We start from the raw sequence: 17,264 nt of genomic DNA, 5'->3' as shown, positions 1-17,264 counted from the left end.
TTTAATCGAGAATCACAGAATTATTATTTATTTCTTCTCTCTCCCTTAAATCCTCAAAAAAATGTTTCTCCATTTTTAACTTATATTCCCTTTGTAATACTCTTCTGAACATTAATACAATATTCACGCCGGCTGTTGCAACTTACAAATCATTCATTCTGGAGATGAGATGTCGACTAGAACTGTAGGTATAAAGCAGCATCAAGCAAAAATGAGATCACAGCAGTTTTAATTATCAAAGCTCACAGGTGTGCGAGAGTGTCTGAGCGTGCACATTCCTTTTATGGACGTTCTGCGTGCAGTAAATCAATCTCCAGTTTCCTAACACCATCAGAATTTTTTACAGCTTGAACTACGAGCAAAACGGCTTGAAATATTAATATCGTATGCTGTATGGTGAAAGCAAATCAGTTGGACATGAGTGCTCACACACAAAAAATGACCTATTCAGAACACTAACCTTAAGTATTGGGGGAGGACGAGTTGAGCGGCTGCTACTGGGGGTGACCTGTGGTGACCCTTTTAACACAATGACCTCACCTCTGGGGTCTTTGTCAGCACATTGTTGGGGCTTACAGATGACCTCATTCACCCTGGGAAACCCATTGATCAGATCCGATGTCCATGAAGCTGGTGCACACTTGAAATTCTACCTTGAATAGGGCACTTCACTTTAGACAAAAAGATAAAACTTCTTCAAAATACCTTAAACTACGGACATAATGAAGAAGAGTTTGACCATATCAGCCTAATACTCAATAAGAAATTGGATGTTGAATGGTCATCTCATTTGCTGTGGTCAAATAAAGCCATGACTGATCAGGGGTCAGATAAAGCAGGTGAAATAAGGGTCACAAGCCTAAAAAGATGAAAAATTAGTGGACAATCTGGATGTTTGACCCCCTTTTTAAGCAATTAGTAGACATTTTTCATCTCTTTAGACACCTGACCCTTTTTTAAGCAAATGGTACACATTTTTCATTTTTTAAGACCTTTGACCCCCTTTTTTAACAACTGGTGAACATTTTTCATCTTTTCAACTTTTGACCACATTGTAAAGCAACTGATAAACATTTTTCATCTTTTTTGGACTTTTGACCTCCTTTTTCTAAGCAAAGGAACAGTAGAGATCAGGCCAGGCATTGTTATCACAAACAATGACAGACCCCTAGCTCTTTAAAACAATGAATAGTGTGAAAAATAATGCAGCTGTTCTGTTTTTTGGATCATAAAACGTTTATAAAAGCAACTAGGTAATGAGAGTTGCTTTTGACAAGAAAGGCAATTACTGGCAAATGCAGAAGCCACATGTCATTCAATTATTTTTAGAGTTTAATTTACCAAAAGAGCCATAAGGGAGCTGACTTTAAAAGTGCCATCTTATTCTGATCTCATTTTGTTTCACCTTGCAGGAAGATGTAGTCATCAACTCCTAGCATATCTATTCCCAAGTGTGCTACCATTCTGCCCCCACTAGCGTCCATAATCATCGTACATAAGCGTAAAACCTTTTCCCACAGCTCAGCGCAAAATTTTCCAAAATACAATAGCAAAAAAGCCTCCTAATGAGCCAATTGCTTTCTGTTCTTCTTCTGCACCTTGTATTCAGCCCAAGACATCTTGCACATCAAAGCATAGACCCCTCATTGTATGCCTTTTAGAAACAAAAGAGAAATCGAGGTCAAAATGTCAGGCCTAGGTCACCAGTGTGTCCTCCCACATGCCTGGACTCTGGCCAAAGCATGAGTACGAATCCCATCAGCACAGATGATACAGACTAAAGTATGTTTTCAGAACATGCAGAACTATGCGTGCGCAATTTGCTTGCACTTCCGTTTGAAAAGCACCTATTAATCATCATAGGTCAGTATGACCTTTCAGTGTTTACATTTGTTTATACACTTTTCCTCCCTTTGGTCATGCGTAATGCAAACCAAAGATGGGCAGAACAGTTTTAAAAAAGGACACATTCTCTTTCCTGTAAGCTTGGATTGGAGATGCTGAAACCACAACATAACTTAAGCATATCTTGAAGAGACAGCTGCAGTCTGGGCTTGGAGCCACGGCCACATGTGCTCTGCTGTCACCACGGTCATGTGGTTACAAAAATACAAGGAGTCAAAGCAAATGTTAGAAGAACCAGAAGACAGTGGCCAAAAAATAAAGGAAACCACAAAAAAATAAAAAAAAATATGTGACAAAGAATGACACTAAAATGCTGAAATACTTTTGCTTTAGGGCTAAAAAAAGATATATAATTTGAATATTCATGATCCATTTTTTTTTAAGTTTCAAAAGAGCATTAGTAGAGAGATGTAAATTGACATTTTAATTGAAATTAGCCAAAGTAAACAGAAACTTAACTGAAACTGAATCTCAATCTGAAATCAAATTAAATCAACAGCTTTAATCAGAATCAATTTGAATAAAAAAAAAAAAATCAAGGAAAATCAAGAAATCAACATCCAGCCCTGGTATGCTTCTCATATTTTAAGACCTTCAGAGCTGTCCATAGCAGAAACACATCCACAAGTCGACACAAGCAATGCTTTAAGACATGTTAGTACCAGATACAAAAAGCAATTTGTCTCGGATGACCATTTCTGACAAGACCACCTGAGATGGATCTTAATATCAAGTCTAAAATGGGCCTATATTTCTTTTCTCGCCCTCAATGTACCTCTCAATCTCTCTCTATCCATTTTCCTCCATAATTCTAAAGTTCTCAAACACAAGACTTAGTATTTCTCCTCATTATGACCAACGACCTGAAACTCTGAGGCTGCAACAACTACAATCTCCCATCATCTAAATGAATCCAATTTTTTGCTCGACAGCACACAGCGTGCATTCATCTATCTCCCCTTAAAATCATCTGACATTAATACAAGTTAACAAAGGCTCGTCTATTAAGGTGGCAACAGCGAGCGACACTTTGCCAGTGAAGCGGGTTGAATTATTGAACAGGGAAAATGACTTACAACTGCAGTGAAGTGGATTCCTACCTCCAGCCAGCATCTGTTGATGCAATAACAAGCGACAACGACCAGTTCCTGCAGGCGAGTACTGGCTATGATAATTTGATGTAGAGCATCATATGTTTTGAGAACGTCCATTTAATTGACTTTACTAGATGAGAGACATTAATTGCTGTCATCCATTAACTAGCTTAAATGATCTTTTAAAAGGTGATACATCTTCCTGTGCCCTTTAGCAGATTCGTTTGGCCCGTTCTCTGCCGCTGCATCGACCCACGGGGGTATTTGTCCAGAATGTCTGCTCTTGCTGGGAATAATCATTGCATTCCCCCGGAAAGGTCCTGTGTGGTACAATCGTCCTTTAGCCCTTCATGACGGCGGGGCTCCGAGGACCGTGTCAGGCCCAGCTTCGATCTGGTTAGAATTCCCATTTGCGTGAGGGCCAAGGTTTAAATGTCAACGGCATATCTGCATGCCGGTAAGGCGACCCGCCAGATATACGCAACTGACAGATGGTGAAGACATGCTGTAATGCCAACTGGTGCATTGGTGTTATGTATGCTGATTTGATGTAGCCTACTGATATGACCGAAAGAGGGAAATGCAATCAGATTATTTCGACACCAATAAGGCTCAGTTTAAATGTCAATGTGTTATTGGTATGGAAATAGGAAAGATTTTTTGTTCCACCAAAATTGCAACCGTTCACTTTTTTTTAAATGTAATTCTTCACTTAAAATCTACTGCCTGATGAAAGTGAAACACCTTCAGAAAGCCTAGTGACTGCCAGTGGGAGATTATCTGAAAAGGACCAATCAATAGGAGTTCTCTTTAGATTTTAAGAAAACTGGTGGATAGAAGACCTGCTAAAGGTCAAATAAAGCCACTGGGTCTCAATACTCAAGTGCTGATGATGTCAGAAAGGTAACAGTCATTATTCAGCATCAAAAGAGCAAGAGAAGTTACCTTCTTAAAGCTGATTTCAACCTCTACTGTTAGTTGGTCAGAAATATTTTACAGGATTGGCTTAACCTTATTAAGTAAGGAAACAATAAAATTAACTTTAAGAGAGAAACCTATTATACAAATTCCATCCTCAAATAAAAGTTCAGGTGATGTGAGAAATCGTGAGACTTGGCAGTTCTGTGGTGATCATACCAGCTGCAGTTGTGTCTATCAAGTTCAGTTGCAGTGTCACCTGGTTTATTAAAAAAAAAAATGAGGTAAAGAACTTTGCACACTGTCAAAACTGTAACACAAAACTGCTGTACATAAAACTATTCAGCTGTTTTTGGTCATGTCCAGGTCCAGACAGTACCGGAAAATTTTATCTTAAACAAATATTCTGCGGAATGGATTTAATCACAGTAAAATGCATTAAAGCATTACAATGCATTATATTGGAAAACAAGCCAAAACATTTAATTTATTAATAACACTTTTTAGTAAAGTCTGATTTGCTAATGCATTAGGTATGGACTTACAACAAACAATTATCTTACAACATTTATTAATTTAGGTTATTATAATTTGTATATATTAATAAAACATTTTTAATATTCCATGCTGCTTTAAAAAAAACAGTTATTACGTGATATTATGAAAATATTATTAGCATTATAATCAAATCAAAAAATAGTATATAAATAAATTAACTAACACAGATTAATAAAACCTGTAAAATACGATACCTATAATGCACTAATTAAACATCAATGAATTTACTTTATAATGTTACTTATTTATTTAATTTACCATTTTAAATGATTTCCATTTGAATTCTTGAAGTAACTGCTAAAAGGATTTTTTGGGGCATAGATTCCATGTGGGCTTGCTTGTGTCGTATCTCATTTAGGGCACTAAAAATGTAGGGAACGCTACTGTTCTCCACTTAAAAAAATGCATGTCGCACCTGAGTTCTGACTGGAGAACTTCTTAAGTGGAATGACTCAGTGCATTAAGAAAATCCACCACCATTATGAAGCAGGAAATGCATTGGTCATCACGAAACCGGACACTTACAAAGAAACCTTATTGCTCCATTTCTTATCCTGAAAAATATTACATAAATGAAAACTCTGAGTGCTTTTAGAAACAGAAAAACAGGTTCAGACGGAAAAGTAAAGCCAGAGGAAAAAGTGCCTAAGACAGTATGACCTTCTGCAGGAACCGTGAGACTAACACCACTTCCCTACAGGCCCTTCTTACACAACACTTCAGTCGGCATCAATGCACTTACACTTAAATATAACACAGGCCTGTCTTTCCCTGCGGCCTCTGCGTCTCTCTTCGGGACGATCTGGAAGGAGGGCTGGCTGCCTCCACTGCGTCCTGGACAATCAGTGGTGTCAGCAGGCTCTAAATACTGGCTGTCACCATTCATCTGAACATCGGCGGTGTCACAACAACACCTCAAGGTCTCTGTATCACTTGCCGTGCACTAAGTGAGGAGAGTTGGGTGCAGTGTGCTGAATTAGCTCTGAGTCCGAGTTTGCTAAAGGTCAATATGAAGATTTACAGTATGTCAATAAAACTCAAATAACTTCGGTAGACACGATTATTTAATTATAGGCACTTAGGCAGCTTTTTTACTGTATATTATCTATCTGTATACTAAATATTATCTAACATTAAATTAATTTGAATAATTCATCAAAATATTTTACTTTTGAAAGCTTTTGTGCAATTCTCTTTAGATTATAATTACTGTACTTGCTAACAATACACTGTGCTTTAAATGTGCCACTTCTGTTTGAATTGGATGTAAATTGTAACTATTGTTCCGGGCATTTATTATTGCACAGTACAGCCTGGATCAACTGACAGGTCTAATGTCAGCCTCGGTCGCCCTCGCCCACACAGGAGCCCAACCAGCTGCTGATTTGCCAGTATGACACCAAATCTTTGAAAAGTGATCGATTTTAAGGTTGTTTGCATCAACATTTATTTTTCACAACATTTTGCCAAGACTGTTTATACCATTAAGTTACCACAGTTCATTTACCCCGAAAGGTCATGTGCAAAAAGCTGATCGATTGTCTAATAGGGTGCTTCTTTTGACAAAATGCACTCATAGTCAACAGTTAGGCTTAACTGAAAAAGTTCATCCACCACTGACTGAAATATGAAATATAAACTCCATTTTGTTTGTAGTCCTGAGACTGGACATCATATATCCCTTTTAGGGACTCTCCTATACAGAAAGAACATTTAAAATGATCAAATCAGTTCATAAGTGTACCATGGAAGGATTATATTACAGTATCTGAGATACATACAAACAACAAACCAATTATGTCCCACCAAGCAATTCTTAAATATTACAAGAACAAGGTTAATCTGCATGTTTGTGAAGTAACACTGTAGAAATTTCATTTTCAACTTCTCGAAAAAATCTCGCAAAGCTACTGCAATCCAATGATCCACTAGAAGAGTCTAAGGAAATAAGCCGGTCTAATCCACGTCTCTCTGCTGCTTAAGACCTTCCTATGACTGCCTATCCCAGATGACAAGCCTCCGAGTCTGGACAGTCCCTAAATGGACACACAGACGGCTTAAAAGTGACAGATGACCATTTATGCCCCATTCTCATGGTCTGTCCATGCATTCTTTAACACACGCGCACATACATTTGCTCAGAAGGCCACTGTTAAATGAACATGAGGAGATGACAGGAAACGAGGCGCTGCTCGCTGGCAAAAAAAGAACTCCATTACAAATCTCTTTGGGATCATTTGGCCATGGACAAAGCCGGTGGCGTGCAATTTGACTCTTTGATGTCGACAGTCAAATACTTTCTCTGACCCCCGGTGAAGACCAAGAACAGATCGCAGACCGAATAAAATGAAACACACACTGGCCATTGAGCCATAAAGATACCAATCATGATAAAAGCAAAATGATTAGTGATTTAATACAAAAAAGGACCGGTAATCTCTAAAGAGACATTAATGACCACAAGGCCATTTCCGTCTATGGCATTAACCCCTCCACACTCACTCTCACATGAACAAAAGTTCTTGGACTCTATGAGGTGAACGGGTGCTGAGATAAAAGGCTGGACCTGCTGAGATTCTGGATGCATTAAAAATGAGGTCAAAATGCTGATGATGTAATAAGACAAAGGCCTCAGATTCTAGACATGAATCTTTCCACTGCCAACTTGCATTGTTACAATTATATTTCAAGTGTCATCCATGCCTGTGAATAATAGAGATGCACCGCAGGCAATTCACACGGGGGAGGGTGTATTCTAGTGCTTCCTGCACAAATGCAATGAGCTAAAAAGAGCAGGTGTCAAAAACACAATAAATAGACAACATTAGGGATACACGATTATTAAAGTCTGATACAATGAACTGATAATAGTTTTTAATTAATTTGATAACCAACACAGATTTTGCCTGACTAAACTCTAAACTAAACTAAAAAGAAAAAGAAGTCAAAAGAATCTCTCTTTCTCAAAACAAACAAAAACACAAAAGAGTTTTATTTTAATGGAATTACCATAAAAAAAGAACGCTGAAAACACTTGTGTATTCATATGAAACATGAAAAATCTTGTCAGTGCGTGACATGGGTAGTGAGAGGAACTAGTGAAGGTTTTGAGTGGCACAGTTGTAAATGAGTTCAGGAGCCTGCCTTCATTTAAGGGGCTGACAGCTGTGCTGATAAGAACAGGATTATGGAACGACAGGAAGTGGCACAGCGTTCAGTCTGCAACTCTCTCTCATCCTGCTCAAGAGAAAATCTTCTTCCTGAAGGAGGATATTTCTCTCTAGGGACACTGGGAGCTTAGACAGCCTTCAGTCATTATACGGTCACATATATTTATCATACATAAATATATATACTGTATAAGGTCTATATATGCCCAAGACCTTTATGTGAATTATTCAATTCAATTAATTTTTTTTGTATAGCACTTTTCATGATACAAATCATTGCAAAGAAACTTTACAGCAACTATGACAATGGAAAAAAAAATCAGTTATGCTTTGATAAGGAGAGGAAGGCAAAACAGATGAAAAAACCTTAAACTAAATGAAAGAACAGAGCCTTGTTTCAATTAGTAAGCAATACCCAGGATACCCTAGCAATGACATAAAAATGCCTTAGCAGACACACAGCAACGCCCTGGCGAGCAACCCTAGCATCACGACAGCAAGATTTGCACAGGCAAGCACTACTCAAATTCTCTTGGAGGCAAAAAAAAAAAATCTTTCCTTTATGCTCACATTAGCATTTTTTCTCCTTCTCTCTTTTCTCAACGAGTGAGAACATGACAACAATACAAATCCTGTCTGGGGCTTGGAATGAAATTTGAATATTTCGCCCAGAAATTTTTTTTCTTTTTCGTTGCTAATTATTTCCCTGCTCTAGTATGCAGACGGTTCATTTAAACACAAACTAAGATGAAGTTCTGCTCTCCTCAGTTTTGGAAAACTCTGCCGGGTAGCCTGGCAGGCCCGTTCTTCATTTTCAATTAATAAGCCGTACTATTATTAGCAGGAAGGAAAACTGGCTTTGTATTAATGGTAGCAGTGTTGTAATGAAACATTAAATATCTGCTCACAAGATGAAGCTCTGAAACGTCAGTTGAAAATGGAAACGGCCGTGATTTGTGTGGAACAGGTTTTGAAGGCACACGTTTGATCAATGAGGTGATCCAGAACTTGAGTAAGGTTCTATAAATGTTTGCCTGAACTGCCTAAGGAGAGATGAGCGGGGTTACAAATCTAGTGTCAGTCTAACAATAGATCATTTACATTTTTTCCCCACCACAAAAAGACAAAGCTCTCGCCCCATGTCCTTGCCCTTCCTCGTTCCTGTAAGGAAACATCTTCCATTTTATATGCTTCCTGTCTACGGGCACCATCCTTAAACCTCGGCTTCCTCGACACAATGCATTGTGTCCCTCCACCCAGCCGACTGCTTCTGGAGCGAGAGGTTAACGTGATGGGGTGTCTATTTTGTCCTCGTCACCGATGGCTGACAATGTCTCCAGGAGTTTGGTCATTAATCATGCCTCTTCCATGTGTGGTGACACAACAACAGTGGGGGACTGAGGGGGAGGTGGGTGGTGGGTGGTGTCTAACGTGACACGGGCTGTCCCACCAAAGCCCTATGAACCTGTATGAAGAGGTCCATCACATTCATGCTTACCAGGTCACTAATCGAATTACGTCAAAAAGGCGAGAGAGCATAAGGCACCAAATGCATTTAGCTATTGTAAGGAGGCCAAGACCTCCGCTGGGACCTCAGCAAACAGGGGTCAAATTATGCACGATTATGTGTGGGTAGTCAGTAACTTTTTGTTGTGGACATTGGTGCCAAACGAAAAGAAAGCGCTATGCAAATTGATCTTGTAAATCTAGTTTCTAACTCCTGCACTTCTCCCTCCCTCCTCGCTCATTTTCATAAGCCAGATGGCCGTGGTTTTGGGCTAATTCACTTAGCCAAGCAGAAGTAATTCCTCACATATATGCATGGCCAATCCATTATTAGATAATGCACAAAAAGAGCAAACACTCAGTTCCATTCAAGGCGGATTCATCCATCTATCATCGGGGCCGGAGGTGGGGAAGTAAGTCTCCTAGGTCAACAGGCATCGTGCTTTGGCACACGGTCCGTCCTGCAGGGCCTCGGGACCCTAGCTGGAGATCGGTTTAATTATCCCTTCGATGACAGAGAGGACGATGGCAGGTGAGCGGAGGTGGGGGAACACAGATGAGGGTGGAATGCCGGAGTGTCCAACAGGGTCCAGCAGCCGCACAAAAGTGTGGGAGCCAAGGAGTGTTTTTAGATTCATGAGGGCAGCTCACGCTTGCAATTCTCCACTGTCAAACAAAAGGACAGCTGGACGAGCAGAGAGTAACGTATCAATCAGTTTTAATAATAATGTGTTCAAATATTTCTCATTTGGCTAGCTTTGAGTACAACGTGTTTGACAGATTGAATATTGCAGGGCTCCAGACTTAAATGCAACAAAAATAAAATGTGCAACAATTATTTAAAATCCATTCACTAAATGTAGCAGAAAGTTTTCACTCTGGAAAACTCTGTCCCTTGATGTTACATTTATTCAAAAAAATTATTAACAAGTAAAAAAAAAATTTATTCAAAGTGACAAAGTAAAACATTTTACAAATAATATATATATATATAATATATTAATTATTTATAATATTTATAATACATATATAATAATATATCATATAATAAAATAATATTATATGATATATATATATATATATATATATATATTTATACTATAAACTGAAGTGATAAGCGAATAATGACCTTTATCAGGTGATTCTGTAATTTGTAATAATTATTATCATTTAGTTAATTTAATTTTATTTATATACAAAAAGCTATGCACTGAAAAAAACACCTTTGTCAATCAATTCTCTAATATATCATCTAAAAAAAGTAATTCGGCTCTTAAATGTTAATTTTAGCAGCTAATGACAACTTTGTCTTCGTCGGAAGCCCTGAATTATCAGCGATAAAATGTCTTTTTCTGTGCAGGTCTATGTGAGCTTTAATTTTACAAAGGTTTAATTGGAATGTTAAGAAGGCTCAAATTGAAATAAATGCAATTCATATTGTCCTCTGAATGATTAAATGAAACCTTAAGCGCCTCGTTTATTCATGTTTTATAGCTACAGCTGGTTTCATGATGCAGAGTGTACAAGCTGGGGAGAAAATAGGAGCCGACCAGCTTCGCATTCACCTTTATGTCGTTGGCATACTAAACAGGCTGAAGGTGAACTCTATAGTGACGGACTCCAGATGAGAAAAGGCTACGTCTCACTCTTTTCTCCTTTGAAGTTGACTGATGCTGACCTCCAATCCGTGTGCGTGCAGCCTTGAGTAAAAAAGAAATTCAGCTGCAAATGGCGCACACAATTGTTGTTCACAGTGTGAATGGCCAGTTTGACAAGACACTCGATCTGTTCGTCAATGCCACGGATATCGATCACGTCGAAATCAGCAGCAGAGTTTGCAAGACGTCCAGGCTTTCCCATCACTTTAATTAACGGCTTTAGCATTGATCAAACAGTGAGGAAGCCAACTGAACAGATGCGTTTCATTAGAATGTGCCCATTAGCCTGTTTTGAATAAGATAACGTACGTTGAGGGAGCTGAACAGACTACACAGACACTAATGAAAACCATCAAAATGAGTCATCTGTTAAAAACAAGCATGAAAAAAATGGACATAAATTTTCAATTCGACTGCCGTTGGCAGGCCAGAACCATCTCAATCCTAGAAGATACTCAACCTTGACTGTCCGACATTTACGGGCCTCTCCGGAGAGCCTCTCCGGGAATGATCGGATCCCAACAACCCTACGCTGTGGGGCGTTACCTGACAGTGACAGCCAATGGGAGCATGAGGCCTCTTTAAAAACACATCGTTCCACACAAACAGGAGTGCGAGGTCACACTTTGCTAAGGGTGAGAGAATGACAACAGATGTAGCGAGTTGGGAACAGACACTGCAGCCAACAACAGCAACAGAGGGCAGGAAATAACAAATCGCACAGATGGGAGAGATGACAAGGTGCCTGATGTGTTTTAAGCACGTTAGAGTTGTTAAAAGAAAGAGCCAGCAGTGGGACTGCGAGACAGAGTCTTGGGAACTATCATAAAAGATTTCAGAAAGTTTATTTCACTTGAACCTGGGACTAAATTCGGTCATTAATATTTAATATTACAGTAAACAATGGTAAAAAGTGAAAATCAGCATAAAGAATAACACAAGATCCTTCAACTCACTCAAAACCTCATAAATCTTCTCCTAATCAGTTAATGCCCAAACATCAGACCCAACACCTTCACTAACTCACTGTGTAACTCCATTAAAAGGTTTTGTTAAGAGGCGACTGTAAATCTGTGGCGTCTGAGAGGCTCCTGATGCCCAGGCGCCAACTGTAGCCTCGCAAGGATGTTTTCCATCAAAAGGCCTCCTGGGGAGGTTCGCACAGTGCCATATTCAAGGGCTTTGTGATCCATTAGGCTGCCAGAGAGCAGCAAAAGCGCTGAAGGAGTGCAAGCGTCTCCTAGCCGTGAAGCAGAAAAGCTGTGAGATCAGTTACTGCAACATCCATCTGAAATCCGTTTCTGCAAACACCGTCATCACTAATTTATGGCTGGGGAGGCCCTCGGAAACTCATACAATTACTACTGAACAAAGAGCTTTACTTCAAACTGCAATGTTGATTTAGGCCCGATACACCCTCGGAGCAGATATTTCCCATTAAAAGCCCATTCCAAAGGCTTCCAGAGGACATAAGTCAATAGCTTAATGTTTGCCAGTGCAGTCATTCTTAAAGCCCTTGAAAGAAAAGGTACGCCCTGTGAGATGCTAATAGAATTGATTAAAACATAATTCAATGGAAAAGTATTTCTAAAAGCAGATCTGGCTTGGTTGATAAAAGTACCGCCGTAAGTTATAAAGCTCTGTCTTCTTCTATCACAATACTTTGATTGTGAATATTTATGCATTAGGAAAATCATTAATTGCACTCGTTTCAACAGTACATTACTGAGAGGAAGACCAGACCTCAAATCTTTTTCTTTGAGAGGAATGGATCAAAACATGACCTCATAATGCACTCACTGCCAGTCATTAAAAGAGCCCAGTTGAAAATCGCAGTCTTGATTCAAACACCCTTTCACAAACTGAAAATACCCTTTTTTATGTCTACTATCATTAAAAAATTATTCATCACAAATTGGTATAACAATTTTAGTGAAAGCTAGATTTTCTTTAAATTGAAAATAAATAAGAAATCTCAATTCATCTATTTATTCAGTCATTTTTTTATTTATTTTTTATTCCATGTAGTTTCCATTTTTTGGACCGCATCATATTTTGAGTGTTTCATGAATTAAGGACGTTTCAACAATGTGACGGGACGAGCCAACGACAGACACAGTGGGCGTGGCGTCAGGCCTCGGAGAGGTTTTTATTTAACAGAAAAAAACCAAAACAAGGGGGAATAAAGTGTCCAAAAGGGGAACAGTGTCCAAAAACAACAGGGAATCTGGTGTCCTCGTCGTGCTGCGGGGTTCGTGGGGGTCTGACAGTGTTCATGGAGGAAGGGTCCAGGTAAGGGGCGGAGTCCGGCGGCCGCACGCGCTCCCCTCTTCGGTCCGGGGCGCGAGGGGCGGCGGCTTCTTCTAGCGGCTTCATCCTCCTCGCTGGCCGCGGCGCTTGCAGGGGATGGACGGCCCGGCATCCTGGCCCGACGGCCGTGTTGACCATTCACGTTCAAGACACCACCCCGGGTCCGGCAGCTCACGTCTCTGGTGGCGCGGGAGTCCCTCAACGCACCCTTCCTGGACCCACGAGGACACCAGTGTCCATGCACGGGGAAGAGACCGGTCTCTCGAGGAGAGGCGCGTTGGGCTTTTAAACAGCGGCGGTGATGAGGCTCCATTTCCTTCAGGTGTGCCCCATCACACGCCGCCAGCCCTGACTCGTCCAGCGCCCCTCCTCTCTCCCACACCCACTCCTATCGGGAGCCTGGTGAAGGGCGGCGATTTAGGACGGGGGGTGCCGGTGATTATCAGGGAGGAGGCAGCTGTGCACAAAAGGTAAGCAACATTAAAAGTCAGTGAATGTTTCATCTACCCATTTTTTCAAAAGAAAGATTGACTGATGGGTTTTGGCCAAGGATAAAATCAGGAAATTTAATTTAGACAAATAAAGTGATCCAACTTGTGCACTAGACAATACCTAAGAACCAAAAACATTTAAAGATTAAAGAGAGAAAACTAAAGGAGAGCTTGCCTAAAACAGACAAAAGAGCTACAGCTTCACAGTTTATGAGAACAAATAAAACAGGAAAGACATTAGTACCAGCACTTCATAGCTTTGTGACCTTGTAAAACTGTATATTCACTATTCTTCCCATTTCACTGAATTTTGATAAGCTCTGATGTGAAAATACACAGCAAGACAGAATTTTAAACAAGCAGCATTGAACGAAAAGTGTGAGTGAGATGCATATTAGACACTCTGGTAAAATAGGGCTAATAAAACTCCATTCAGGTGAACAAATGCAATCATTTCAGTTCAGAATAGATAAACAACAGGTAGAGGTGCAGAACGGCTGGTACCGAACAGATCTGGTATTCACAATCCCTCCCAGGGTAATCCATATCGATTTGACAATAGAACAAGAAAAGGGTTCGTCCTCTATCAGAGCAAAACACTCAAGACAGGTTATTTGAAAGTTTCATTGTTCCGATTCAAGATTCCCCGGACAAGATGAAATGAGGTTTCTGTATATTTTTATTAATGAATTAATTTAAATCAACTTGATGATCATGTACAGAATCTCCCACTTGAAAACAAATGCTAATCACGCACACAAAGCCAGGTCTTTAAACCCAAGCACGAAGATGATACTTTTTCAAAGGCAATTTATTTACACAGCCTGAAGATGTGCATTTCAAACAGCAACCTTGAGCTGGTTTTCCGAGGCAGGGAGAAATAGGACAAATAGACTGACTCCACGACCTCCGTGCATTATTAAAAAAGATGAGACAACCCGACAGTGAGCTGCACTTAATCTTTGAGCGAATTTCACGACTTAAATATTCCTTAGTGACTGACGCAAAGAAACGAGAGGGGTGAAAAGACAGGCAAAGTTTGTAGGTAATTGCGCTAGTACAGGCTGTCGACTACGGCTGTCTGTCTGCCGAGGTCCTGGAGCTTACATTTGCATCAGAAGCACTCTTACCCCAGACCTAAATTACCACAACATCAGATAAGTGTGACTCCACATTTGGAATCAGAGAACATGAGTAAACCGAAAAAGGTTTTATGAAAGCCTCATTTAAATTTTGGGTTGCGGCAAGTGGTAATTGTTTACTCTGCAATACCACAGACTGGAGCGTGTTTAAATAATACAGCTCTCTTATGCAAAAATGAGCAGAAAAAAACTACAGCGGCAGTGATTTAATTAACATCCCCTCCCTTTCCAGGGGTGCCAGGTCCTCCTCGTGGAAACAACAAAAGTATTACTGCACAGAATTTAATCATTATCTACAATTTCCTCTTGGCAAAAAAATCAAGATCGTCAGTAAAAAGGACAAAGACAAACCAAGGAAGGATAAATTGTAACAAAGTACCATTGATTAAGCTGTCCTGAAATAAAAGCCTACAAATATTGTCAATAAAGCAGGTCATAATCTAACCTCTAATGAGTCATTTGGAGAACGAAAGACTCTAAATACTGAGCTAAACATATTAACAAAGGGAAATGAAATTCCCTTTAAAATGTTCCTCAGCACCGGACATATAAACGCGCTCATTGTGTTAAGATAATTTACCCCTCAGGTCCATTTCCATACCGGGCTCCATTTCAGGGGACAAGGCTCGTTAGCCCCGGTCAGTAGATCGGTGCTTAACATATGATGCTAAATGGCCGAAGGGTATCGAGAGCCGCAAAGGACCAGTATCACACATCATAAAGCATGAATATTAATTAACATCAGTCACACTCATGTTTTTTATTAGCCAATACCTTTTAAAATGGCACTTGCTTTGACACAGAGATTCAGGCCATAATGAAGGAGGGAAGAAAAGGCAAATTAAAGTCAATTAGTTTGAGAAGGAGTGAAACTGCAAGTTTGGTGAGGCGTGGAGGGGGAAAGGTCTGGCAGCTAGGATAAAACTAAGCAGAGAACGTAAAGTGTGTAATGTGGCTGCAGAGCAAAACAGGATTGAACTTAAGAAGGGAGCTTCAATCACTTGCGCTGTGAGAATGTAAATAAGGACCAAGCTGGTTTTGCTTCCAATTACATAACATTCTAGTAAACGGAATAAGTTACAAAGAAGCTGTTCCAAAAACCAGTGAGCCACCTTGCTGTCTATCTGCATCCTTTTTTGAACCTCATAACTAACATTAAATAGCATGTGGAAGTGCATAGGAAACTTGACTTACAATGGATTCCAATAGAATTAAATGATAGCAAGTTTCTAAGCTAACAACACATCAGTCTCATGAGCATAAAAATACAAAGTGCACACACATTTCGTAAATAATTAAAATAGCACTTTTTTAATGACACTTTTCAGTATTGAAAGAAGTATGCTTGAAATTGACATTTCCTTCAACAACTTGGATTAATTTCATCAGCCAGCTCAGCTCAGCTCAATGCAGTCTGGGACTGTCTTCACTTCTAAGGATATGTGCCAAAAGAAAGTATCTTAGAAATCTATTTATATGAACAGCCTTCATGTCAGGAGAGATGAAAAAGAAAGAAAAAGGAAAAATATCTGCCTTTGAATAACTGTACATGAAAAACATACAACAATAATAAAAAAAAAGAGATATTTAAAAAACATAAAAAAAAAAAAAAATTATATAAAACATAAAAAAAAGAAATACATGTATATGATATTTGATATTTTACTAGTGGGTGCATTATAGTTCATTTATGTAAGTGAGGATGGAAAAATAAAGCAAACTGTGACATATTGTACCCAAAAAAATCTTAATTCAATATAACACCACTAAATAATAAAAAAAAAATTGGGGACCAAAATCACACAGACACATATACACCACCATCATTAGGGATGGGCGATATCTCATCGTTTGCGATATACCGGTTAAAATTCTCCCCACGATAAAAATTAGTTTCCCACGATAATAACGATAAAGTCTAGTTGATGACACATTTCTGTGTGCCTGTGTGGAGTGATGTGAAGGAATGCGGACGTGAAATTGAGCAGCTCCTCCTACAATCTGGAACAGGTTTGGATAACACTGTACAGTGCGACAAAAATCGGTCTGAGCCTTGAGTAAATGTACTACAGTAGCACGTGTGCAATACAGTTTTTACATGTGTATGAGTCGTTTACAAACCTGTTGTCCAACAAAGATATTATTTATTGACGTGCTTTTTCTCCATATTAACTTCATAACAGGTTTCAAATAACTTATTTTTGAGATCAGATGTGGGTTTCGTATCACAGAATAAGGCAGAAATCATACTATTTTATAGCATTATATACAGTGATAAAGGCTATGTCGATTACCATTGCATTATAAATATACTTTATTCTTATGAAAATACCCAAGATTGCTTGAAGAACACAGACCATGTATTTTGTGCAATCGCGTGTTTATTGTCTTCAGGTTTCCTCAGTCAATATTTCTCTATCTGTGTTTTATTCAGCTACAGCGATCACTGGATACCTCTGTCCATATCAGTGATTTCCTGGAGCATTACTTCTACTATGCATATGTGAAGTTT

General features: G+C 39.3%; 1 protein-coding gene across 4 annotated transcripts in view; it reads right to left on the bottom strand.

Moving 5' to 3' along the window:
- Positions 1-17,264, bottom strand: part of macrod2 (mono-ADP ribosylhydrolase 2) — a 502,194-nt gene that overhangs the window by 419,160 nt on the left and 65,770 nt on the right. The gene's annotated exons all lie outside the window — the stretch shown is intronic.

Source organism: Cyprinus carpio, chromosome B13, assembly GCF_018340385.1.
Source record: "Cyprinus carpio isolate SPL01 chromosome B13, ASM1834038v1, whole genome shotgun sequence".
NCBI classification, from domain to species: domain Eukaryota; kingdom Metazoa; phylum Chordata; class Actinopteri; order Cypriniformes; family Cyprinidae; genus Cyprinus; species Cyprinus carpio.
The sequence above is the reverse complement of the archived record's forward strand: the minus strand, read 5'-3'. Positions and strand labels throughout refer to the sequence as shown.